At 38.6% G+C, this 26665-nt stretch overlaps 1 non-coding gene across 1 annotated transcript; it reads right to left on the reverse strand.

The window, feature by feature from the left end:
- Positions 1-24803: 24803 nt before the first annotated feature.
- LOC141635372 (small nucleolar RNA R71) lies at positions 24804-24909 on the reverse strand. Its single transcript, XR_012540066.1, has one exon. It is a non-coding gene; the product is annotated as a small nucleolar RNA R71 (small nucleolar RNA).
- Between the last annotated feature and the right edge of the window lie 1756 nt (positions 24910-26665).

Here is a 26665-nt window from a genome sequence, read left to right on the forward strand (position 1 = left end):
CTAGAGGGGCCTGCTATGGTCAAGGATGCCCCTGGAAAGAATGAGGCGGAACCGAGTCAAAAGAAAGCTTTAACGAAAAATAACAAAAACAAGGCGTCTACCAGGTACATCAGTCGATCGACTGATATACCCGGTCGATCGACTGATATGCGGGTTACAAGAGCTTCTGGAACTGTACACCTCAGTCGATCGACTGAGCAAGGTGGTCGATCGACTGAGGCCCCTGCTGATATTGATAAATTTCGTCCTTCAATGCCCGACAATTTGAGAGACCATTTGTTCCGGGGTTCGACAACTCCGAAAGTATCGGGGCAAGACCCGAGTGCTGATGGGTCCGTCCCGATTCCGAAGTTCGACCCAATGTCGGTCAATGGCTCACATTTGAGATGGTCTGAGGAGGGTTCAAGCTTCAATAAGGAGAAGGTGGTGGACTTTCAGCCTAAGTCCACGGATGCCGGCATGCGAGACTTAGAGGAGAGGGCTAAGGTGCTTCTCTCAGCCCCATATCCAGAGAGACTAGTGCCGACAAAGGAACAGGTATCTTTCAATAAATTTGAAAAGGTTATTCGTAGTTTGAATGTACAAGTTCCTTTCCTTGAGTTGGTCAATCAAGTGTCTGCCTACACTAAATTCATGAAACAACTCATGTCTAAGAAAAAGTCACTTGAAACAGTGCATACTGTCGCACTGACGGAGGAAACTTGTTCTTATATGTCTCACACTGCGCCCCATAAACTAGCTGACCCGGGTAGCTTTTCTGTTCCTTGCAATATAGGTACCTTCTCTATTGAGAAGGCATTATGTGACCTAGGAGCTAGTATAAGTGTCATGCCCCTGAGCCTTGCTAGGAAGCTCAAATTGACTAGGTTCGCAGTGACAGATATGACAGTACAGATGGTTGACCGATCTGCGGTCCAGCCAATAGGAGTCTTAGAGGACATCCCTGTCCAAATAGGGAAGTTTTTCTTCCCCGTCGACTTCGTTGTACTTGACATGCCTGAGGATGCCCACATTCCCATTATTTTGGGTAGGCCATTTCTGCACACTGCTGGTGCAGTTATTGATGTTGGTCTAGGTACCTTGACTTTTAAAGTAGGCAAGCATTCTATTGTCTTTGCCCAACCTACTAAGAAAAAGGACTCCATGTGGCTCAGACTTGTGAATACGCTTTCGACAAGAAATCGTACTTTGTGCTTCCTGATATGCCTGTCTCTATTCCTGTTGTAACCCCTCCGCCCCAGATTGGGAGCAAATTGGAGGAAGATTTGTCTATTTCTGATATTGCAGGAGCTGGTTTGGGGAAGGAAGAGCTGCAAGTCACTCTAGCTGCGAAGAAGCCAATCATTTCACGAGGAGGTCTTGGCTGCCTTAGCTATGCCACCGATGAGGAAGTTGATGACGAGCCGGTCAAGGCATGGAAGTCCGACTTGGACTTTGATGAGCAAGAAGAGGTCATCGACTGGGGAGATGATGAAAGTGTTGATCCGTTGAGCCATATGGACGTGGAAGCTAAGAAGGGTGCAGCTGAGAAGATAAGCACCGTTGAGGCTACCTCTAGTACCCGAAGGTTTTAAGTGGGCCATTCCGTGGCCGTTCTTGATCAACTACTAGTTGATCACATGTTTTCCAAACTTTTTATTTGCTTTTGTTAGACACTTTTTATCGCTTTTGTGTGCGCGAAACTTCGCATTTTATTTTGCTTGCTTAGGATTTTATACATTTTAGACTTTATTTTGGGTTTTGCGCAATTTTGGGCGCGTATTATTGTGCACTTGCAGGTTTTTAGACCTCTTTAGGTCAAGTAATTGAGCAACTACGAAGAAATAAGTAGTTACAGAAGTATCTTCGGTCGATCGACTGGCAACATTGGTCGATCGATCAAGCGTCGCGATTTCCGAGAGCTCTTGTTCCTTTCACCACTGGTCGATCGATCGATAGGCTATGTGGTCGATCGACCGACCTGCACTTCTTTGCACTTTCGACCTCTCTCCTGCTATGTTTGGTCGATTTGCGGAATTAAGGGAGTTTTCTACTCCACTTTATCTTCCGTCATTTATTTATTTCTTCTATTTTTCTCAATTTTGCACATAATACCGCTTCATTATTGTCTTTCTCGATTTTATGCGTGGTATTTTGTTTGTCTTTTCAGGTACTTATTAGTAGCACTGCTGGCTACTGAAACCTCCTAGCTCACGCTGGTTTGGTGAGGTTTTCTTTGCTGCGCTTAAAGTCTTGTGAGTTCCCAAATTCCGGTTCACGTCATTTTTATTTGTTTACTTTCTCGCAAATTCACATTTCTCTTTTCTTCATTACATGATTTAGCACAATGGGGACACAATGGGGACATTGTGCGATTTGGTTTGGGGAAGGGTTTTGCGTCGCATATCATTTGCTTGCATTCACGTTTACATTTTGTTGTGCATTGTTTATTTCATTCTTATATTCAAAAATCCAAAAAAATTGAAAAATTTCAAAAAAATTCAAATAAAATGCACGTTTATTTTAGCATATAGGTTGAGTCGGAACGGTAGTATTTCAAGGATGACATTGCATTTGCATCTGTTTTTTTTTCCTAAGCCTTGCTAATTGACATGTTATTAGTAGAATCATATATGCATATCCACGAGTTTTCGCTAATTACTTGCTGAACTTGAGACTTGACTTTGAAAATTGTCAAACTACATCATATTTCTAAGATTTAGAGCCTATAACTGGTGACATCTATGACCAGTTTATCTAGGATGTGAGTAGTACTCCTTATGAGGCATGTTACATAAATTTGCATAAATATGAACTTAATCTGCTTAATACCTGTATGCATTCGGTTTGTGGTTTGTTGACACATGTGGTAGAGGTTTCCCTTTATTCGTTTTGCCCATGAACTCCACACTGGCAAAAATATCCTTTTTGTCCCATTACTACATCCTACATATAGCATGTCCTTTGTCAAGCTAGTAGTCCGTGTTCTTGGGATTGTTACTTCGTTTTTGGTGGTAAATGCTCTTATTGAGATTTAGTTGGGAGAATGAAAAGAAAGGAAGGAAAGAAAAAAAAATAGAAAACAAAAGAAGTGAAAAAATTGATTCAAAAAGAAAGAGAAACGCATGTGTACTGTTTAAGCGGTCGATCGACTGGCATTATAGGTCGATCGACCAAGGTTCGAGAGAAAGAAAAAGAAATCAAATTCGCATAATTCAAATCCTTATCTTTTGGCGATTTTTGCTCCCATGTATTATCCATATCTTATGGGGAGTTAGTTGATTACCTTTATACCTGGAGATTGTGAGATTTGTGCTTGCTATAGCACCGTTTCATTTGTTTTTGAGCAAGAAGTTGGATGTTGCCATATGGTTCCGTTTCAGTACTAGCTTGATCACCTGTACGTCCACTTTTCCATAAATGTTTTGCCTCTTCTTACCCATACCTCACATATCCACATATATACCTCGGCATGTGTCATGGTCTTTTGTTGGTTGGAATGCATATGTACGGTCATAGAGATTGCTTTCATATTATATTGCAGGCATGTTCTTATAGGTCGTAGTTAGGTGAGTGTCACTACAAATGAATTCTTTCCATCTTTACGTTATTCACTTGTGCTTATTTGAGTGATATGAGCGACCCGTGAGAGTCCGATTTGATAAGTCTCTATGGTTGACGGTTCAACAGTTTTTAACGACTCCATAACTCGCTTGCATGATTCATTTGCTAATTGATTGTTGGTTGTGCATTAAATTGGTTTAGGCTTTACATGTTGCATTTCGCTCTGAGATTGAACTCGTTCCATTAGGTTATTAGATCAAGTCTAGTTCTTGCTTGGGGACAAGCAAGGGTTTGGTTTGGGGAAGTTTGATGCGTGTCTTTTATATGATGTTTTACATCCCATTTTACATGCATTTCAGAGCTCATTTGTGTAGTTTAAGCTACCACTTCCCCTATTTCCGTCTACTTTCGTGTTTTTGTACTTTATTGCAGAAATGTGAAGAATCCAGCGGAAATCGAGCTAAATCCGTCTCCGAGTATCCTGCATTGCATTTGACGTGAAGTATTCGCTTAAGGAACGAGCTTGGTGCGCAATTCAAGGCCCAAAAGACAAATCCACGAGATTATAGAAGTCAAGTAGCAGCTAACGCAGTCGATCGACCACTACCTTCGGTCGATCGACCAACCTGCGGGTTCCAGAAACTACTGTACACTGAGGAGCAGTCGATCAACTGCCATGCTTAGTCGATCGACCAAGCTGCTATCCCAGACGAGAATTAAAAGATCGAGGAACTTGAAGCCCATTATGTTTAGGTTTTGATAATAAGTGTTACGTATGTTTGCTATATAACGTAACCTAGAACATCGAATCTGAGCATCCAGTTTTGATCGAGTTTTTATCTAAGTTTCACATTCAGTTTTAGAATATCATAGTTAGCTTTGGAATATTGGTTGCATCGGATTTTCATTCATACTTCTAATCATTCCGTTACTATTCTTCTGCAATTTTCGGTATTCCTTCTGTTCTACTTTCACTTCATCTTTATTGCGTTGTTAGATATAGAATTGTTAGTTAGAATCCAAGCCAATTATCGTTTATGTTAATTGTCTGTTCTATTATTTCAAGCTTGAATTCTTCTGTCTATTTTGTTAGTTTTATTGTTGTTATCATCCTTAGTATGAGTAGCTAAATAGTTTGTGCTAGGATGTAGGGGAATTGTAGTGTAGGCGGCAATATAATGAACACGGCCTGATTCACATGTTAGTTGATCGACCACCCTACCCGGTCGATCGACTGACCACGTGAGGTTTTATTTTCGTTTTAATTGTTTTAATTCTTTATTCGACGAATCGAGTGCACACGCCTAGTTGAATGCTTAGGATATGGCTGACCCATTAGATCAAGAGATAGGGACAGTTACTAGATCACCAATTAAAATGACTAAACTATGCTGAGATCGGAAGATAGGTAAAGTTTAGACCGTAAATCACTTTTCAGGACGAAAGTTAGTGTTAGTGATATTAGGGACCTATAGCGAGATCGAAAGATGCTATTTGTTAAGAGTGGACCGAGAGGACCTCTTTATTTCCCGCCTCATGTGTTTGATTTAGACCTGTTTAATATCTTTGCGCAAAACTATAACGAACTGACCATCCTAGTACCTCTTTTATACTTGATTTTATATATTTCATTAGTTTACTTATCTTTTATTGTTATTAGCTATAGACCAAACCCAATCAAACCCCCACCTTTTGTTACCTTAGACCGAATTTAAACAACTAGAAATTACATCTGCCTCTCTGTGGTTCGACCCGACTGCCGCTAGCTATAGTTGTAGTTGGAGTTTATAAATATTATTTTTGACACCTCACGACGGGTATCAAGTATAACTTCACAAACAGCTCTACAATTAGTAAAGAGGCAAGTAAAGGTCGGATCCCAAGGGACGGGAATTGAGAAGAGATTTCTATTGCAACTAGCGGTGTCTAAGGGTGTCACAATTGGGGTTTGATGTAGAAGATCATTAAACTAAATAGCAATGAAAGTAAACAAGCAAGATGAATTAAAAGGGATGTAAACAATTGATAAAAGGCACTAGGGTGTCATGGGGTCATAGGGGATTCATGGGAATTGATCATACAAACATATTCTCAAGTTATAAGCAAGCAATTATTGTTGTGATGGATCGAGTTGGTTTATATCTTACAATCCTAGGAAAGTTTGGGTCCCGGAGCCGAATCGATTAGATTGTACAACACCTACAAGTCGACTTAATCTTCCCTACTCAACAATATGCATGGTCTAATAAGACTCGAGTTGGTTTATGTCTTACAAGTCTCATTGAAAAGATAGGTGATGGGTAAAAAATGCAAGGATTCATAGGCTCACATTTCATCAAACATAACATGTGCATAAGTTGAGATCACAACAAGCAAGAAAATAAACTATGAAAGCATATTAATTTAAGCATGAATCATTTCCCATGTTGGTTTCCCCTAATTACCCATTAACCCTAGCTAAGGAAACTACTCACTCATTTTCATGTTGAACATGCTAGCAAGGTTGTTAATCATACCAACAAAGTGAAACATGATGAATAAATGAAAGTGATTAACAATAATTAAAGAGGGATTAAGAGAATTATACCTACTAATGATTCCAATAATAAAGCAAAGAATAAAAGAAGTACTATAATGCTTGATTGAGAGGTTGTCAATCTCCCAATAATAACCCAAATAATCTTCAATTACCCAAAATAAAGGATGAACAAGAGAGAGATTAAGGAAATAAAACTTGTATTAAAACTTGATTAAATGTTGATTACAAGATTAAAGAGGGATTTGATTGATATTAACTACACTAAGGATTGCTAAGAAGAACATGCTCTTCTAATTAGACTAATGGGGTATTTATAGTGGGGATTAGGTGCATGAATTAGGGTTAACTAAGGGCTTAAATGACGATTAAGTACCTTGTTGAGGAATCGCAGGTCTCTTTAGGGAGACTCCGGTCTCTAGAAAAAGATGTGCATCCTTAATTGAAGCTTGAAGAAGACGAAATGGGACTGTCTGGGAATCCGGGCGTCTTTAGCACGGGACGGGCGGATTTGGCAGCTTCTGCCCGGGCGTCCAGGAGGTGAAGACAGGCGTCTTTGGGAGCTTTTGCCCGGGCGTCCAGCTGAGGAAGACGCACGGGTTGTGGGTAGTGGACGGGTGTCTTCAGGGGAAGACGCACGGATTGTTAGGAAGTTTCTTTCCTTCTTCTTTTCTTCCTTTTTCTTCATAAAATCCTTGAGGATTTCCTCGGGGATGCAAGGATCTTTTCGCATCATTGCCCATCTACTATAGTATGTAAAAAGGCCTTCTAATCTTGTCTCTCCTTGATGCTTGGTCATTGAATTCAATCAATTTAGCCTCATTTTGCCATGAAAATGCAAGGTTTGCACTCCTTTCCTACCAAGGACACAAAACCTCAAAGAATATGCAAAACAAAGAACTAAAGGCAATAAATGACCCAAATATGCACTAAAAAGCATGGGAACAAGGCTAATTCGGGGACTAAATATGCTCTAATTATGGTCACATCAAATATCCCCAAACCGAACCTTTGCTCGTCCCGAATAAAGAGGTGACAAAGACTAGGACCATTATTTAAACTAACCTAATAACATAGCCGATATGAGATAATTAGCGGGTCTCACTCCGCCCCTTCAACTCACAACAAGACAACCATGAGGTAGGATGCCTTCTTGCAAGGCAAGGTGGGTCTTGCCAAAATTGCGACACATCGAAACATTAAGCACACAAAACAAGTAATGGATGCATCTACAAAAGAATAGCCACTTTCCTCATCTAAGTGGCGGAAATTATCTACAAGGGAAGTAATTCAAGGGTACACATTCCTTCATAGATACAATTTCTTCAAACTACTAAGCCTAGAAGGATACCAATAAATCACCTCCAAGTTGTGTCAAGGTAGGGTACCTTTGTCCTTGATCGTTAAATGCTTTTGTCAAAAGTAGACTCCCTATGGCGTTAGAAACACTGGAGGATCGCGGAATTCCCCCTCTTGCCTAGACAAGAAGAAGGGTCGTCCCCTCTATACCATGCACAAAAATGGATACGGTGGATAAAGGGATCGATAGATATTTGAGTTTCACTTTGGGAGTTTGCTTTTGTTTTTGTTTTTCCCCCCAATTTCTTGTGGCATTTGACATTTGAGAACACTTTCTTGCCATTTCTTTTTGTTGATTGGCATTTCAACACTTGACAACTTTCAACTTTTCTTTGAATTTCTTTTGAACATTTTCAAAGTCACCCCATATGTAGTGAGGGTGCCTTATATTTGAAGCTTTAGGAGTTCTATTTTTGCTCCTCTTTTCATTTGATGCATTTTTTTGCAAACTTTCTTTCACTTTTCATTTCATTGAACTCAAATTGATTTCTTTTTGTGCCCATTCCCTTTGATGACAAAAATGTGGTAGAACATGGATGATGGATGCATGCATGGTTTCAAGGGTCACCTTGGAATAAACGGTAGCCAAGGAGTTATCACACCACAAGGTACTCTTGACTAGGCCTTAATCCATGGGTCAAAGGATACTAGCATGACACATCCTAGGGTGTTTTACAAGTATTCTAACAAGGAAAGTCTTAAGAAGAAAAAGCATCTACTAGGGCCTATATACACTTGTCAAACTTCCCAAGTAGACGATTTCGCAAAATTTTTCTAACATGCAACTACATGCCATGATGCAACTAGCATATAAACATCCTAATGCAAATGATTCTTCCAACTAATATGACATATAAACTAAATGCAAGTCCTAAGTTCACATTGTTATACCGCATCAATCAAAATAAAGCCATATAATAATTAACATAAAGAGGAAAAAGGAGATTGGAAAGATCATACCATGCGGTCTTCAATATCCTCATGTCTTAGATGTGGCGTAGTCAATCAATGTGAACAAGGATAAAACAAACACAATATATACAACAATATATACATGACTACACTACAAAGGAAATGAACTTGTTTTTGGATTTTTCAAATTTTTATGGTTTTTCGAATTTTTTTGATTTTTTTGGATTTTTGAATAAAAGTTAAGTTAGAATTCCCCATCCCCACACTAATATGGGCATTGTCCTCAATGGCCAAAATGATGGGAAATCATGCAAACATGATGCATGAATTCTACACTAAATGCAAGCTATACTAATCTACACTACATGATGCATGGGTTTTTGTTTATGACGGAGCGCGTAATTTAGATTACCTCCCGTTGCGTATGCATGTACTTCCCCAAACCGAGATAGACATTATTTCTAATGTCCTAAAGTTGGGGTAGTTCATGCACACAAGATGCAATGCATGAAACTAAATTTGTCATTTTGGATTTTCAAAAGTTGGAACAATGAAATAAGAACACCTCAATGGGGCCGAGGTGTTAGTCCTCTATGTTGCTAGGACTCTCCAACCATGATAAAGATAAAATAATGTACAGGTTAACAAAACATAAACTTCTTTCACGAAAATTGAAACTAAAGAGAGGAGATAAGGAAACTTCACTTAAGCTTGAGATTGGTGCCTCACGCCCGCTCCATCTAGCTATGAAGAGATCCTCTAGAGATCGCCGTCATCTCCCTCTAGATAACTATCCCATATTTCCTTGGATGCATCACTTGTATTCGGGTCCAGGAACTCGTCCTCTTCACTTCCAAGCTCCACCGTGTCCCCTCCGCAAGAATTGTTGCTCCCTTCCTCTTGTCGTCCGTTTGCCCCTTCATTTGCCCTCTCCGAATTGGGGAAGAGTAAATCCATTTGTGCCCAAGAGGGAAATGCTCCCTCCTCACTAATCTTTCCCCTTTGAATCATATCGTGGTATTGAGGATAGAGTGTATAATAATTGTCTACGCTAGCTTCATATTGTCGGAAGTACAAATCTTGTAGAATTCCCATTACAAAGTCATCACGGGGAAGGATAAAGGGGTTGGGATGGTTGTACGGTTGATAAGGAAATGGGTAAGGAGGCACTTTGATTTTCTCATCTTGAGGTTGTTGCTCTTGTTGTTGTTGTTGGGGATTTGGAGGTGGTGGTGCTTGCCTTGCTTGGGTTGGGTTTGGATGGATGAGGTAGGATGGGATTGGTGATAAAGGTCCTCTTCTTGGTGAGATTCTTGGTAGGCCGGTCATTGGTAGGTAGATTAGATCACTTCCTTTCGTTATCCACTTGATCCTTTTATCAACCCCCTCAAGGGTTATCTAATGATGATGAATAAGAAGAAGGTCTTCATTTATCCTTGTATTTCCAGAAAGAGGAGCATACTCATTATTCTCATTGAATTTTGGATTGAAATGCTTTGTAATCTTCGTAATGAGCCCTCCATTAACAATGTGTCTCATCCCATCATCATCACCGTTCCTAAACTTTGCCCATTTTTCGAGTAGCACAAGAGGCGCATTGAAGTGGTACCCACCCCTTCCTTGGATATTGAGATAAGACTCCATGAACACAAGGTCAAGTTCGCTCACTATTGCCGGATCTCGGCGAGCAAGTAGTGTGCCGGAAAGGAACCGGTAAGTAAGTCAAAAAATAGGATTTTGAATGTGGAAAGCTGGACACTCCTTGATGTACATGAAATCTCGGCCGGTCATGGCCCTCCATAGGGGTGCAACACTATATCTCTTTGGTTTTGATGTCCGGGTAGGCGAGACATCGAGACCAAGCACATTACCAAATTCCACTAGAGTCATCATTCTTGAAACACTTTCCAACCTAAATTCTATGCATATTATTCTATTCAAGGTTGTAATCTTCAAGAAGCTCAAAAATTCAAGCACAAGGGATCGGTAAGTTTGCTCATGCATGTGGAAAAGGGTAGAGAGACCAAACAACTCAAAGAGAGCTTCTACTTGGTGATAAATTCCAAGTTTCCTTAAAGTATCATGACATAAAAACTTAGTAGGGAGAATGTTCTTACGAAGAAGCCGGTGGAAAACGAGTCTTTGCACATCATTGACGAATTCAACATTTGAGAAATCATCAAGTCTTATAAGATCCATAATTTCTTCATGCTCCCTTCAAAGTGTTGATATGGGAGGTAGAAGAGCTTCCTCTTACCCTTGGTCTTATCCTATCCCTAAAGGAAGATCCCTTTGGTGGTATTCTTTGATTGTCGAGTTGGAACTTTTGATTTGTTAAAGTATAAAGATGCTCCTTGTAGATTGAATGTTGCCTTTGGAACCCTAGAAAATTGGGGCTTTTTGATTTTGTGGGGTAAAAGAGTGATTTGGATATGCTTTGGAGTCATAAGGAGGTGGGTTTTTATAATACAAGTGGAAGGAAGGGTGATGTGTCACAATTTGTGTGGTGGGGTGTAATAAAAATAGGAAAAATCGTGGTTGATTTACCGCAGGAAGACGAGCGGATTCGAGCATAAGACGCTCGGATTCCAGCGTTTGGGGACGATCGGTTTTGAGGGAAGACGCCCGGATTCTGCCACAGTTGATTCTCCAAAAATATGACACCGCCAAGATGGGCGTCTCGACCCCAAGACGGGTGGATTCTGAGACAGTAACCTTTCTTGTTTTTCATAGGCAAAAAGACGGGCGTCTTTCTGCAAAGACGGGCGGATTCCTCAGGACGAGCGTCTTCTCTGCCAGGATGCTCGGATTCTTCGGCAGTCCCAAAAATTCCATTTTCACAGCCTAAAAGGACGGACGGATTCTGCCTAAAACGCCCGGATTCCAGCAGGACGGGCGGATTCCAATGAAGACGCTCGGGTTCCTTGCTGCGAATTTTTCTTTGTTTTCCTTGACTTCGACAAATGCTTTCCCACACTTGAATATTGGTTCCTTCCTTCATTCAAAATTCGTTAGAGACCCTCCTTCACTTACTCTCATGGAAAGAGTTTATGTTTATAATTAAAGGAATGCAATAAAATTATAAATACAAGTTAGAGGGTTAGTATATTTACAAGTGGTGGTTTAGGGAGGACTCCACCAAACTCTCCCTTTGACGGTTCTTTCAAGGATGAGAAGGCCCGAGGTAGGTGACCTCGACCTCTCCAATAAACGCTCCCTCATAGTATGGCTTCAACCCTTGACCATTGACCTTGAACTTGCTTCAATATTCCGCTTTGATTTCAAAATCCCCATATTTTCCAACTTCGGTTATCACATAGGGACCCATCCATCTAGAGTTCAACTTTACCGGAAAGAGTCAGTAGCGGGAATTGAATAGAAGGACTTTATCCCCTTTGTGCAAGGCTTTTTGTTTAATCCTCTTGTCATGGAGCAATTTTGTCCTTTCCTTGTAGATCTTGGCATTTTCGTAGGATTGTAGTTGGAATTCCTCCAACTCTTGAATTTGAATCATCCTCTTTTGACCACTCAATTTGAGATCAAGGTTAAGTGCTCGGATTGCCCAAAAAGCTTTGTACTCCAATTCGATTGGCAAGTGGCATGATTTTCCATAGACAAGCTTGTAAGGGGAGGCTCCTATGGGAGTCTTATAGGCCGTCCTATAAGCCCAAAGAGCGTCATCAAGCTTTGTGCTCCAATCTTTTCGGGTCTTGTTCACAACTTTCTCAAGGATTTGCTTGATCTCTCTATTCGAAACTTCAACTTGACCGGTTGTTTGAGGATGATATCCCAAGCCGGTTCTATGTTGAACACCATATTTGGTCAAAAGAGATGCGAGTTTCTTTTCATGAAAATGCGTTCCTCCATCACTTATGATTGCTCTAGGAACTCCAAATCTTGGGAAGATTATTTTCTTGAAGAGTTTGGTGACCGTTTTTGCATCATCATTTGGAGTGGCAATTGCCTCCACCCACTTTGAGACGTAGTCTACGGCCACAAGGATGTACTTATTCCCATTGGATGTCACAAAGGGACCTTGGTAGTCGACCCCCCAAACATCGAAGATCTCCACCTCTAGAATTCCCCTTTGTGGCATTTCGTTCCTCCAAGAGATATTCCCCGTTCTTTGACAAGCATCACAATGAATGATGAATTCCCTCGTGTCTTGAAACATTGTAGGCTAATAGAAGCCCGATTGAAGAATTTTTGCAATGGTCCTCCTTGCTCCATGGTGCCCACCGTAGGGTGATGAGTGACACCCTTCCAAGATTCCTTGGACTTCCCATTGAGGGATGCATCTCCGATAGAGCCCATCACTACACTCTTTGTAGAGGTTTGGGTCATCCCAAAAGTACCTCTTTACTTCGAATAGGAACCTCTTTCTTTGGTTGTGGTTCAAATTTGGACAGAGTATTCTTTCAACAATATAGTTGGCATAATCGGCAAACCATGGGGTGATGTGCCTTTCAAGTTGTGTTTGAATGGCCATTAAGATATCGTCGGGAAATGAGTCATTGATCGGTGTTTCTCCATGTTCATCATGAAACCGGATCCTTGACAAGTGATCCGCCACTACATTTTCGGCTCCTTTCTTGTCTCTTATTTCCAAGTCAAATTCTTGAAGAAGCAAAATCCATCTCAACAATCTTGGTTTTGCCTCCTTCTTTATCAAGAGATGTTGGAGAGCACGGTGATCCGAAAAGACAATCACCTTGGATCCAAGTAAGTAGGAACGGAATTTGTCTAAAGCATAGACAATGGCAAGAAGTTTTTTTTTGGTGGTATCATAATTCACTTGGGAGGGATCAAGAGTCTTGCTTATATAATAGATGGCATGAAGAGCTCTTCCTACCCGTTGGCCAAGAACCGCTCCAACGGCGTAGTTACTAGCATCGCACATAATCTCGAACGGTAGTTCCCAATTTGGAGGTTGAATGATTGGTGCCGAGATTAGTGCTTCCTTGATTCTATTAAAGGCTTCAACACACTCATCAGTGAAATGGAATTGGGCATCTTTAAGCCAGAGTTGAGTGAGGGGTTTCGCTATTTTTGAAAAAAAAATTATGAAACGGCGATAGAAACCCGCGTGACCGAGAAAGCTTCTCACCCCTCTAACATTTACGGGAGGTGGGAGTTTCTCTATCACCTCAACCTTAGCTTTATTGACCTCGATGCCCTTTTCCGAAATTAAATGGCCCAAAACAATTTCTTCATTGACCATGAAGTGACACTTTTCCCAATTTAAAACAAGACTAACATCTTCACATTTTTGCAATACAAGAGAAAGATTATGCAAACATGAGTCAAAGTCCTTTCCAAAAACGCTAAAATCATCCATAAAAACTTCCATTATGGTCTCTAGGTAGTCGGATAAGACACTCATCATGCATCTTTGGAAAGTGGCGGGGGCATTACATAAGCCAAAAGGCATCCTCCTATATGCAAAAGTACCATAAGGGCATATGTGAAGGTGGTCTTATGTTGGTCATCCGGGTGTATAGGGATTTGAAAGAATCACGAATACCCGTCAAGGTAACAAAAGAATTTGTTGGAGGCTAACCTCTCAAGCATTTGGTCAATGAATGGTAGGGGAAATGATCCTTTCTTGTTGCGGAATTCAATTTTCGATAGTCAATACACATGCGCCAACCGGTGATCTTCCTTGTGGGTATTAGCTCATTCTTTTCGTTTGTCACCACCGTGGTACCTCCTTTCTTAGGTACCACTTGAACGGGGCTAACCCACAAATAATTCGATATGAGATATATGATTCCCGCATCAAGTAATTTCATAACCTCTCCTTTGACAACTTCTTGCATGTGGGGGTTCAATCTTCTTTGAGGTTGAATGGTAGGTCTATGGTCCTCCTCTAGATGAATTCTATGCATGTAAAAGTTGGGACTTATCCCCTTAAGGTCATCTAGACTATAACCTATAGCCTTCTCATGTTATTTCAACACATCAAGCAATTTTCCCAATTGGTTCTCATCAAGTCTATCATTAACAATCACGGGTTTGGTCTTTGATTCATCAAGGCAAGCATATTTCAAATTTAGGGGAAGGGGTTTTAGAATAGGGATTTGTACCTCACTTTCCTCCTTTGGAGTTTCATTGAGAATTTGTTCCATCTCCATTAGGCATTCCATTCTCATGGCATATTCAACTTGTTCTTCATTCTCATCAATCTCATCACCTTCGAATTCCATGATGAATTCCTCTTGCTCTTGAGCTTGTAAGATGTCTTCTAGGATGGATTGCTCATCTTCTATAGGTTGACATGCTTCCACAAGGATGTTATGCACCAATTCGGATTGTGCATGAGTAAGTTCTTTGTTAGCTAGAGCGGCCTCAAAAAGATCTACCTCCAATTCCCAATACATATTTTTAGCCTCACTTGCTTCCAAGGCTTCCAATGCTTGCATGGGATCTTTGAAGAAAGGTATACTTAGTGGTCCTCTACAAAACAATCTATAAAGTTCATCTTGCAAAATATCAAACAACTCGGAAATAGTTAGAACAAACCTTGAGGAGTTTTACTTCCCCAAGGCAAAGAAAGACACAACTAATAACAATACAAGAAAATCTAAATCAATTTAACACCGTCCCCGGCAACGGCGCTATTTTTGATCGTTGTTTGATTCCCTCGTGGGGTTTAGTTTTTCAGTACTTGTCGTTAGGAGCACCTAGACCAAAACACAATTTATAACTTCACAAATAACTCTACAATTAGTAAAGAGGCAAGTAAAGGTTGGATCCCAAGGTACGGGAATTGAGATGAGATTTCTATTGCAACTAGCGGTGTCTAAGGGTGTCACAATTGGGGTTTGATGTAGAAGATCACTAAACTAAATAGCAATGAAAGTAAACAAGCAAGATGAATTAAAAGCAATGAAAACAATTGATAAAAGGCACTAGGGTGTCATGGGGTTATAGGGGATTCATGGGAATTCATGGGAATTGATCATACAAACATATTCTCAAGTTATAAGCAAGCAATTATTGTTGTGATGGATCGAGTTGGTTTATATCTTACAATCCTAGGAAAGTTTGGGTCCCGGAGCCGAATCGATTAGATTGTACAACACCTACAAGTCGACTTAATCTTCCCTACTCAACAATATGCATGGTCTAATGAGACTCGAGTTGGTTTATGTCTTACAAGTCTCATTGAAAAGATAGGTGATGGGTAAAAAATGCAAGGATTCATAGGCTCACATTTCATCAAACATAACATGTGCATAAGTTGAGATCACAACAAACAAGCAAATAAACTATGAAAGCATATTAATTTAAGCATGAATCATTCCCCATGTTGGTTTCCCCTAATTACCCATTAGCCCTAGCTAAAGAAACTACTCACTCATTTTCATGTTGAACATGCTAGCAAGGTTGTCAATCATACCAACAAAGTGAAACATGATGAATAAATGAAAGTTATTAACAATAATTAAAGAGGAATTAAGAGAATTATACCTACTAATGATTCCAATAATAAAGCAAAGAATAAAAGAAGTACTTGAATGCTTGATTGAGAGGTTGTCAATCTCCCAATAATAACCCAAATAATCTTCAATTACCCAAAATAAAGGATGAACAAGAGAGAGATTAAGGAAATAAAACTTGTATTAAAACTTGATTAAATGTTGATTAGAAGATTAAAGAGGGATTTGATTGATATTAACTACACTAAAGATTGCTAAGAAGAACATGCTCTTCTAATTAGACTAATGGGGTATTTATAGTGGGGATTAGGTGCATGAATTAGGGTTAACTAAGGGCTTAAATGACGATTAAGTCCCTTGTTGAGGAATCGCAGGTCTCTTTAGGGAGACTCCGGTCTCTAGGGAGACTCCGGTCTCTAGAAAAAGATGTGCATCCTTAATTGAAGCTTGAAGAAGACGAAATGGGACTGTCTGGGAATCCGGGCGTCTTTAGCACGGGACGGGCGGATTTGGCTGCTTCTGCCCGGGCGTCCAAGAGGTGAAGACGGGCGTCTTTGGGAGCTTTTGCCCGGGCATCCAGCTGAGGAAGACGCACGGGTTATGGGTGGTGGACGGGCGTCTTCGGGGGAAGACGCACGGATTGTTAGGCAGTTTCTTTCCTTCTTCTTTTCTTCCTTTTTCTTCATAAAATCCTTGAGGATTTCCTCGGGGATGCAAGGATCTTTTCTCATCATTGCCCATCTACTATAGTATGTACAAAGGCCTTCTAATCTTGTCTCTCCTTGATGCTTGGTCATTGAATTCAATCAATTTAGCCTCATTTTGCCATGAATGCAAGGTTTGCAATCCTTTCCTACCAAGGACACAAAACCTCAAAGAATATGCAAAACAAAGAACTAAAGGCAATAAATGACCCAAATATGCACTAAAAAGCATGGGAACAAGGCTAATTCGGGGACTAAATATGCTCTAATTATGGTCACATCAATCCCTAATACCAATAACTTCCGCTTGTAAAGTCGATTCAGCCAAAACCCTTAATTCTATGACCATCAGAACCATAAACCACCCATCCTAACGAAGCTTGTAGAGAATGGATCTAACTGGCATCAAACTTAGCACGGAAAGCCTGACAATTACAACCATCTCCCGTCATAAAGAAAGGAATATTTTTGCTATATCCCTAAGGATAGTCGTCCCAAGATCTAACTGTCCCTGCAGACGACCATCAAATGTAGAACCTGAAAGATCCAAGCCCGAAATAGCCGTGAGAGTAACATTAGATTGCAAGTTATAAAAATGGTTGACTGAAAAGTTAAAGCCCTTGAAAATTATACTGTTCCTAATGCACCCAAAAATACTCCACAAAATGGGTAAGGAGGTTATAGGAGTAGAAGAGTCCTCCACAGAACAAAAATATGTAATCAAGTTAATGATCCATTCACTTAAACTCAACATACTCCGAATAAATCTCTTAACCAAAACACCGTCTCTAAAATGATAGTTAGGAGATTCCACATAATTGTTTCACTATTCAATGTTAAGTGAAAGCTTGTAAATATCCGTCTTAACTCTTGGTGGGTAATCATTGGGTAACTCGGTTGGTCTCTAACTCTCTAGTCTCTATTGTTAGATAATCAAGTACATAATTGATAAATTATAGTCGTATATATGAAAGAGCAATATGAAAGAGTTAGTGTGTTCATATGTTCGGAATATTGTATAACCGATTAATTCTATATTGCTACAATGTTCTGCTAGGAGCCGCTTGTAGTCTGAGTCCTAAATGAGTTAGGATTCGGGTAGTATTAATCGGTCCTACAGGGTCACACACTAGATGAGTTTTGAGCAATTATAATTAATATAGATAGATTAATTACTATAAAGGTAATAAGAATAATAAAAGATTGTTCAATTAGACTTTCCATATCCTAGATAGTCTAGAATTCTCCTTGAACTCCCTATATATAGAGATATAAGGGGAGATGTTTAGAGATCAGTTTTTCTGAAAAACAAAACCTCAAGGGAGAAAGAAGAAAGAAAATTGCCCTTAAATTTGTACTAGCATACATACTCATATTTTGTGGATACCAGTAGAGGTGCAACACTTGGGGCGTCATTGTGAGACGGTATCACAGATTATATTACTATTCAAGGATCTACGATTTGGGTTTTATTATACTTCTTATTATTAGCATATTATTGGAATTCTTCCGCATCCAAGTAAGTTTGCTAATCACCCCTTTCATTTAATCTTAATACTTAACATGCATGAGGTCTTGGGAATACTGTAATTCAAATCTGTTGAAAATCGTTACAGAACCCTTAAGTGGTATCAGAGCGAACATGTATTTTTAAGTATTAAATTAAAAGGTTGCGCCTTTAGATATAATTATTGTATCTATATTTTTGTTCTAGAGTTACAAGATTAGGGCTTTTAAATTGAATTAGTTCAATTAATGCAATTGTCGTATGTTGTTAAACATTAAATTTAGGATTGTATCATAATAGATATTGACTTGTATCGTAATATTTGATATTATGATGTATTCCTTTAATTAGATTAAAAGAACCCTAATTTAATTGATTTTAACAAAGCTCTAATTTGTTGTTAGATGCCTATTTTAAGTGTGTCTTAAAATTTCCAATTTGATTGGATCTATTTAGATTAGATATTAATAAACCCTAATTTGATTAGGTGATTAAATTGTTTAATCAGTTTTTAATTTTGATTAAAAAAAAAAATTATTGTTCGCGAAACACTATTCACGCACGGGTACTGTTCACGTCTACTGTTCGCGGAATGTTACTGTTCATCAATTCCGAGTGTCGTATTTTGATGTTAAAATAGTGTTTTTCGAGTGTAAACGGCATTCTAAACAGGATTGCAAAGCAGGGTCGACGTTTTTAAGCCAAATTCTGACATCTTGATAGACTTTCAGGTCGTTTTTTATTAAAAATTATGATTTTGATTTTTCATAATTTGGTTTTGGGTTTTAATCAATTTCATAGATTGATTGTTACAATGTTGTATTGATTTATGTTTATATCTTTATTTATTGTATATATACCCTGAATGATACGATTATCTACCCATGTTATTATGTTTTTGCATAAGATGTTTAAAAACAAACAATTATGAATTGTTGACGATTATGAATCGTTTTTGGGTTCTTAACTTGACTTGTTCTAATTTACAAATGTTTGTATATTACTTTTTACATATGATGTTTAAATATTAATTGAAGCCTGATGTGTTGATTAGAATGGCTAGGTTCCCTTATACCCTTTTCCTAAGAGAACTAGCGCCATGTTTAGGACCCGTGTCATGGATGACTCAATATTCCCTCAATTAAAATATTAAGTAATGCCCTTCCAAATTAATGATTGTAAAATACTTATATCATTGGAAGTATTGTCTGACAAAGTAGAGTACTCCTTTTATATAAGTTGAACAGGTGGTTAACAGTTACCCACACGTGAGATTTGGTTTACTTAACAAGGTCATCAAAACAGTTTTGGACTTTGGGGCAAATAGTCAAGTCACATAAAATGTTACCTGGCGACTAGGAGCCGCATTTGGTGCGATTGACATATGATGTCTGCCTTGATATGTGTAATTTGGGCGATGAGTCAAAGCTCACTCAAGTTATATATGATTGGGGATTCTAGGATACTATGCACATATGAGGGTTGTGTGTGTAGTAAATCTTAAAATTGTTTAAGAATGTTGTACAAATTGTGTGTCTTAAATTGGTTAAGATAATAACAGTGTATTAATATATCGATTTAGTTTTGCATATGTTGATAGTTATAATTTATCATTGTTGTCATGTTTTTCAAGTGAGTTTGAATCGTTCAAATTCATAGATTGGTTTCTTTGAAAATTGTTCTCAATTAGGCAAAGTGAAGTTTGTCTTCAAAAAAAATTCTATCAAACCATACTTAATGCTAATGTATAGTTTAGACTATATATCGAAAGTCATAAAGATGACTATTCGTACCATATATGTCAATTGTTTAAAATAATGGAATTGTTCCCGCTTAGTGAGAAAAATATGTGGAATGATCCACTTAGTCCACTTGTCATTGTTATGACATAATTTTATTGATAATTTGGATTAATTGGATATCCTTCTCATCAAAGGTTGATGAATGAAATTGTTTTAGTTCTACCTTAAGTTATATTCAATTCATTGTGAATGATGCATGTAACTTAAGCGAATTTCTCACTTAGTGACAATTGAGTTTCATATCAAGAAGAATAAAAAACTAATGTTCTTTGAGTTCATCAGTAAAGAGACTTTCAGATATGCGTTTAGACATTGGTAATGGTGGAATGGACAATCGTTGTCATGTCCAACCTAAAGATCAATGTCTAAACATGTATGCAAATCATTTAGTGATTAACGTCATTATTGTAATGATAGATAGCATTGGAAAGATAGCTTTTAGAAATGTCTTGAAAATCTGCGAAAGCTATTGAAGTATGACTTCTAAATGAAGTATGTATGTTATAGAAGTAAAAGTTACTATGAATATTCTACTATAAGGTATAAGATACCAAAGATGGTATTTACATTATGAATGTAATGCCATGTGGAGTAGGATAATGGTAAAGAATAAAATAGATGTACGTATATAAAGAGGAAATGCATTATGCGTAGAAGTTATTCATTTGAATGTTGTATTGTTCAAAACTAGATTTATTTGAATAATAGTTATTCTTACATTTGTCGTTAGAAAAATGTTAATTTTTTCATGTTCGGACATAAATTCAATTAATATTTTATAAAGAACAATTGTTGTTCTATTTTTTGTTAAGACAATATTAGTTTTGTTCAATCTCATCTATAACATGAAATACAAAAGGGTTCAAGTCTTATGACTCGAGTTTCACGCGCTTATAACATTGTCTTATTAGCCAAGAAACAAGAAACATTCATAGAAGTTCCATGATGATGGAACTCTAAGCCTTGTTGATTTGGATCAACTCCCGCAAGTGGATTTTGTTTAAATGGTGGAAGAATTGTAACGTGCCTCTAACTTGTTAAGATGGCAACCGACAAATTTGGTCACACATATTCAGATATGTGTGGATTAATTAAGTGATGTTGTCAAGGAATGAGATTCTAATACTTCATCATAATTACTATTTTCAGTAATTATGCATATGTTCATACAATGAACATTAGTCTGACATTTTAAAAGATTTACTTGAAATAGACTCGGACTGAAGTAAAGGTCAACTTAGGAAGACAATCAGTATCGCTCGATTTGATCGAGATGGGAAAACTTGAACCAAATGTTTATGATCATCATAATAGTAATGAAATTGTTTCACTACTAGTCTTAAGAAGACAATCTAAGTTTCACAGTAAGAATATTAGAGAAAAAATGTTTTATTTTAAAGGACATCACTAACTAAAATTGGTATGTGGTATTTTGGGAATGTCACAAAGATATAACTATGTGGGTACGTCCCAAATGGAAAATATCATACTAATTTTATTTTGATGGTGGTCTTTTTCTAAATGATTGTGGAGTGTTATGTCTTATAAGATAAGAAGAGCCCTATTTTGATATGGTTCTGTCTATGATGAGTCATGCAGATCTCGCTATTTTATACGCTCGAAATTATCTAGGTACACAATTTCAAAATTATTTCCATCTAAGTCAATGAATATACATTACATATAACATATGTAAGGGAATTGTTCCTATATAGTATTTTCTTAATATTTGAGGTCTTTAAAACTTTTAAAAAAAAATCTGAAATTTAGACTCAAATTTGACATGTTTTTTTGGGACTATCCTAAGGTAGGATATTAATTCTACGTCCCATCAAGTACAAAGAGTTTGTTACTTGAAATGATTCTCAATGGGAATGTTGTCTCTAAAAAACAGTGGGAGTAGAATATTCTTGAAAAGATCAAGATTCATAGTAATTCTCATCAAATGTTAATGGAGATGGCTAAGATCCATGAAGAGTCATGGATGTACCATCTATGAATAAGCCCGCATAAGTTTGACTTTAAAGGAAGCAATAATGAGCTCCAACTCAAAAGGTGTAAAGTGAGTAGAGGCCATGAATCCAAAATGATTTCATGTATCATTACAAAGTTTTGAACTTAGGCTGATACCCTGATGGTGCTGTAACCATATAGAGTTTGGATTCTCCTAACACATGTCAACATACATAAAATGAGATTTGACAGGTATACGTGAATAATGTAGTTTTCCTTGATGAAATTATGCAATAAGTTGTGTCAGACATACCTTGAGATTCACGTTATCAGAGTGTGATAGGCAAGTGAGAACGTTTTTTAAACGAGTATCCAGAGGTTGGAATTTTCGATCTCAATAAAATGATTCAGAAGTGTTTTAAATTATTTGAGATAAGGATAATTTTATATGTACGCGAAAGTTATGGGAGTATAATTCGCTTTTATGGTTTGGGATGTTAATGACATACATATTAAGGAAACGACATTTTGTTGTCTCAATGAGACTTGCAAAGATGTTGTTTATGTACACGTATGACGAGTGGATACCAATCTAGTCTTGATGACTATTATGGACAACATGAGAAATAATCATTGTAAGTTGGTTACATTGATATCAATTTCAAATAGACAAGTATGGCTCCTGATTGTAATCTGGACACATTTTGTTTAAATGAAAGTAATTATGTGCTGAAATGGTTTCAAGTACGACACTATGATTAATTTTAAAACTAAAATGAGTACTTTGTTGCTTATGAAGCGTCGAATACAGTGTGTGGTTTAGAAATCAAACATGATACGTGCATTTTATATAGCCTTTTTAGTCTTATTTTGCACGTATTTCTATGCCTTTTTATACCGTTTTGTATTGCAAAATGCCCCGAATTGGCTACTTTGGTTTGTTTCTTCTGAGTTGCAGAAATGAACCTGAAAGTGGTGAAACCGTACTCTTTTCGTCCTATTTTGCATGCATTTTGAGGAGACGGGAATGTTAGAGCGAGATTATGCCTTGATTTGCGTGAAAGGGTGGTCAACAGAGCAGTCAAAGACAATTTAGAAGCTGACTTGGAGGAAGAACACTCGATCGATGGGTTTATTTGTTCGATCGAGTGGTTTGGGAAGCTGAAGAGTTCGATCGAGTGGTTTGGGAAGCTGAAGAGTTTGATCGAGTGGTTTGTTGTGCTCGATCAAAATGTTGTTTAGTGGGTTTCCTCGATCGAGAGATATTTTGGTTCGATCGAGAGGATTGTCTCCTGAAGACCTCGATCGAGTGGTTTTATATCACTCGATCGAGAGGTATTGGATTTTAGACGGGCTTAATTAACCCGTGTTATGTTATTTCGTGATGGACTTAGTTTTCCTATTTAAGCATTGAATAATTAGGTTATTAAGTACGTTGTTTTCGACGCTACTTACGCTGGATTCATCTCTTGAAACTCTTAATCTCTCTTTTACACTTTCTACTGTAAACTCTCTTCTCCTTAATCTTTTTCTTAGTGGATTTGATCTTTACGCCGGAATCGCTTGAGATTGTAATCTCTCTTCTCCTTTTAATCTTAATCTCATTATTTCCTAGCTTTAATCCTTGTTTTATTGTCTTAATTATTCTGCCTTAATTTAGTTTATGCATTATTATTGTTATTTCATCATGCCTTCAATTAGTTTATTCACTATTATTATTATTGACAACATTAGTAATATGAGTAGCTAAATCCTTTCATGTTGGGATTAGGGAATCCATGGTAGAATTGTGACGATGTAGCGAATAGACTAGATTGTTTACTTGTGAGAATCTGTACCCATGGCAATTTAATTATAATACCGACTTAGTTGAGTGCACGCTTCTAAGTTACTTTTAATCTGGTTAAATTTACTCCTGGATCGGAAGAATGGATTAAATAGAGCTACTATGAACAGTAGACTACCCTGACGAGGGCCGAAGTTAAGTTAGTGGAAATCTAGGATAGAAAGTGGAACGGAAGGACCTTTCCTGTATCCGTTTCACAGTAGATTATCTAGGCTATTTGCAGCTGAATCGCTAGACTACCATGGTGAACCGAAATCCTGACATGTTCTCTCTCATTTGATCATCTCTATTATATTTTCTATCTTTTATTGCTCTTTCTTTACTGCACTTTCCTTTAAGCCTTTATTAGTTTAGAAATCAAATTCAAACCCCCGTTTAGTGACCTAAATAGACGGACCTTTAACAGATATCTTGCCTCCCTGTGGAGATCGACCCGACTTCCCTAGCTATATTAGTTAGTGCCAGTTGGTTATTTTTGGTAGGTACACGACTAGGCTGGCAAATTTTGGCGCCGTTGCCGGGGAGGCAATAGCCCTATCTGTTTTTGTTTTTCGTTTATTTTTATCCGTCTCAGGGAATTTCTATTCCTTGAGGCAGTTCTCATTTATTTCTTTCAGTGTTGTGTATGCCCAGGTCAAACAGGTCGGAGTTAGTTCCTGCTGATTCTGAGCCAGAAAGACTATTTCGGCATAGACTCCATCTGCAAAGAGAACTTCGAAAGGAAGACTTGAGTACTTTCGAGCCCGAGCTACAACACTTTTTATTTGCAGAAGAGCAGTCTTTTGAAGAAGACAATCTCATTTCTGCCAACAAGCCAGTAAAGATGCCTAACATTGCAAGTCACTCGGAGCCCAAAGCATCCTCGATTCCTAAAGGTTTTAACCTCCAAACTGAGGACGGTAATACTTTCGATATCCTTCCGTCTTACATTAATCTGGTAGAAAGGAATCTGTACCGAGGTGTGGCGGGTGAAGATCCGTGAAAGCATATGGAAGTCTTTACCGACTATTGCTCTATTATTCCCGCTACTAAGGGAGTAACACAAGACAAGATAAAGGAAGTGGTTTTTCCTTTTTCTCTGACTGACTCCGCCCGAGAGTGGCAGACTGATCTTGCCCGGACAGCTGTTGGTATCACCAACTGGGAGACTCTCGCACTTGCCTTCTACAAAAGATACTTCCCTCCTCAACGCACTAATCAGCTGAGAGGTAAGATTACTAGTTTCAAGCAGGCACCTGATGACACCTTCTATGAAGCTTGGTATTGGTTCAAGAAGTTGGTGAGGTTTCTTCCTCACCATGGTTTTGATCAGTGGTTTTTGTGCAACCAGTTTTACAATGGATTGTACGATGACCACAGAGCTATACTGGACACCTCATCCAACGGGAGATTTCAAAAGAACATTGATGATGACAAGGGATGGGGCATTATTGAGGAGATGGCGACCCATTGTACTGAATATGGGAACCCACGGGACGGTATTCGAACGGTCCATTCGGTTGATAAGGCAGTCGTGACTCAGCTGGAAGCCATGAATGCTCGGTTTGATATATTGGAGTTGCAATCTACTGGAGATCAAAAGACGGTTCTGTAACACCCCCATACTCCAAGTGCCTTACCAGGACCACTCAGGTATAAGGATGCTACCATCTCGGTTACCCGAGGCATGATAATCATATGACAATGAAGAAACATACTTTATTAAATAAGTTTAAGTGATTACATTACAAAACCAATCAGAAGCAAAATACAACTGTTCTCAAACTATAAACCAACCGAAAGGAACTGTTCTAATAAACACAACGGAAGACTAAAGACTCGATATGTGATGACTCCATCCCCACTAGATCCCACGCGTATCCAAGATATACCGCTAAACAACCGCTCACCACCCCGAATGGATCACCACAGTTTTTAAAACATTTAAACGGGTCGCACTAATCACACAACTTATATATATATATCAACAAGAAAGATACACAATCGCTTAACCGTCACACATACACACAACTACTCCAATCCCATCAATCTCAATCACCGATCGTCCACCGGACCACCACGCCGATGGGGACCGCAGCCGTTCCCACCTAAGCCCCGCTCATCATACCGAGCGATAACCCTGTCCCATTAATGTGCACATCCCCTTCCGTGGCGGGTTCCACGAAGGGCGAAACTAGGGCGTGAAGTCACTTCCGCAAGTGACTCCACTCAGCCGAGAACGCATCTCGAGAACCATAGACAACCAATCACAACCACAACATCAACAACCGTTTGAATCTATCAACAATGTACAATCACAATCACAACCGTCACAATATAATCACTATATCAAACAATCAATCTCGCACATCAACAATCATCCCATTATGGGACTAATACTGAGTAGGGAATCCTACCTGGAAAGCATAATTATCAGACGGTCTCTACTGCTTAATCAAAAAGCTTCCTCTATGAACCCTCCTCCTATCATACAACATATAAAGGCTACCAAATCACATACTACACATAAACCCCCAAATCTCTAAATTAGGGTTTAACCAAATCAAAGGAAAGACAATAAAAAGGGTACATAGATCTTACCCTCGACGCAAGGAACTCAACGGTGCGAACAACGACAAGAACTCGACCGTCGAACTCGGAATCGCTAAGAATGCGATTAAGAAGATGGACTTGTTTGCTTTCTCTCTTAAACAGGAATTTAGGTTTTGTAAAAGTGGTTTAGAATAATGACGACGAAGCTTAAATACCTAAATCGCATAATTAACAAAACCCGAGAAAACTCCCCGTAAAACCGGACACTCGATCGAGTACCCCCCTACTCGATCGAGTGCCTAAGGCTACTTGATAGAGTACCCCCTTACTCTATCGAGTACCTAAGGCTACTTGATAGAGTACCCCCTTACTCTATCGAGTACCTAAGGCTACTTGATAGAGTACCCTACAGGTCAGAAACTTTTCTAAAACGCAACTTACCCTTACTCGACAGAGTAAGGCCTACTCGATAGAGTACCCCAAGACTTATAAATACGGAGTATTACAGTCTTCCCTCCTTAAAAAGAAC

The sequence above is a fragment of the Silene latifolia genome, chromosome Y (genome assembly GCF_048544455.1).
Source record: "Silene latifolia isolate original U9 population chromosome Y, ASM4854445v1, whole genome shotgun sequence".
In the NCBI taxonomy this organism is placed as follows: Eukaryota; Viridiplantae; Streptophyta; class Magnoliopsida; order Caryophyllales; family Caryophyllaceae; genus Silene; species Silene latifolia.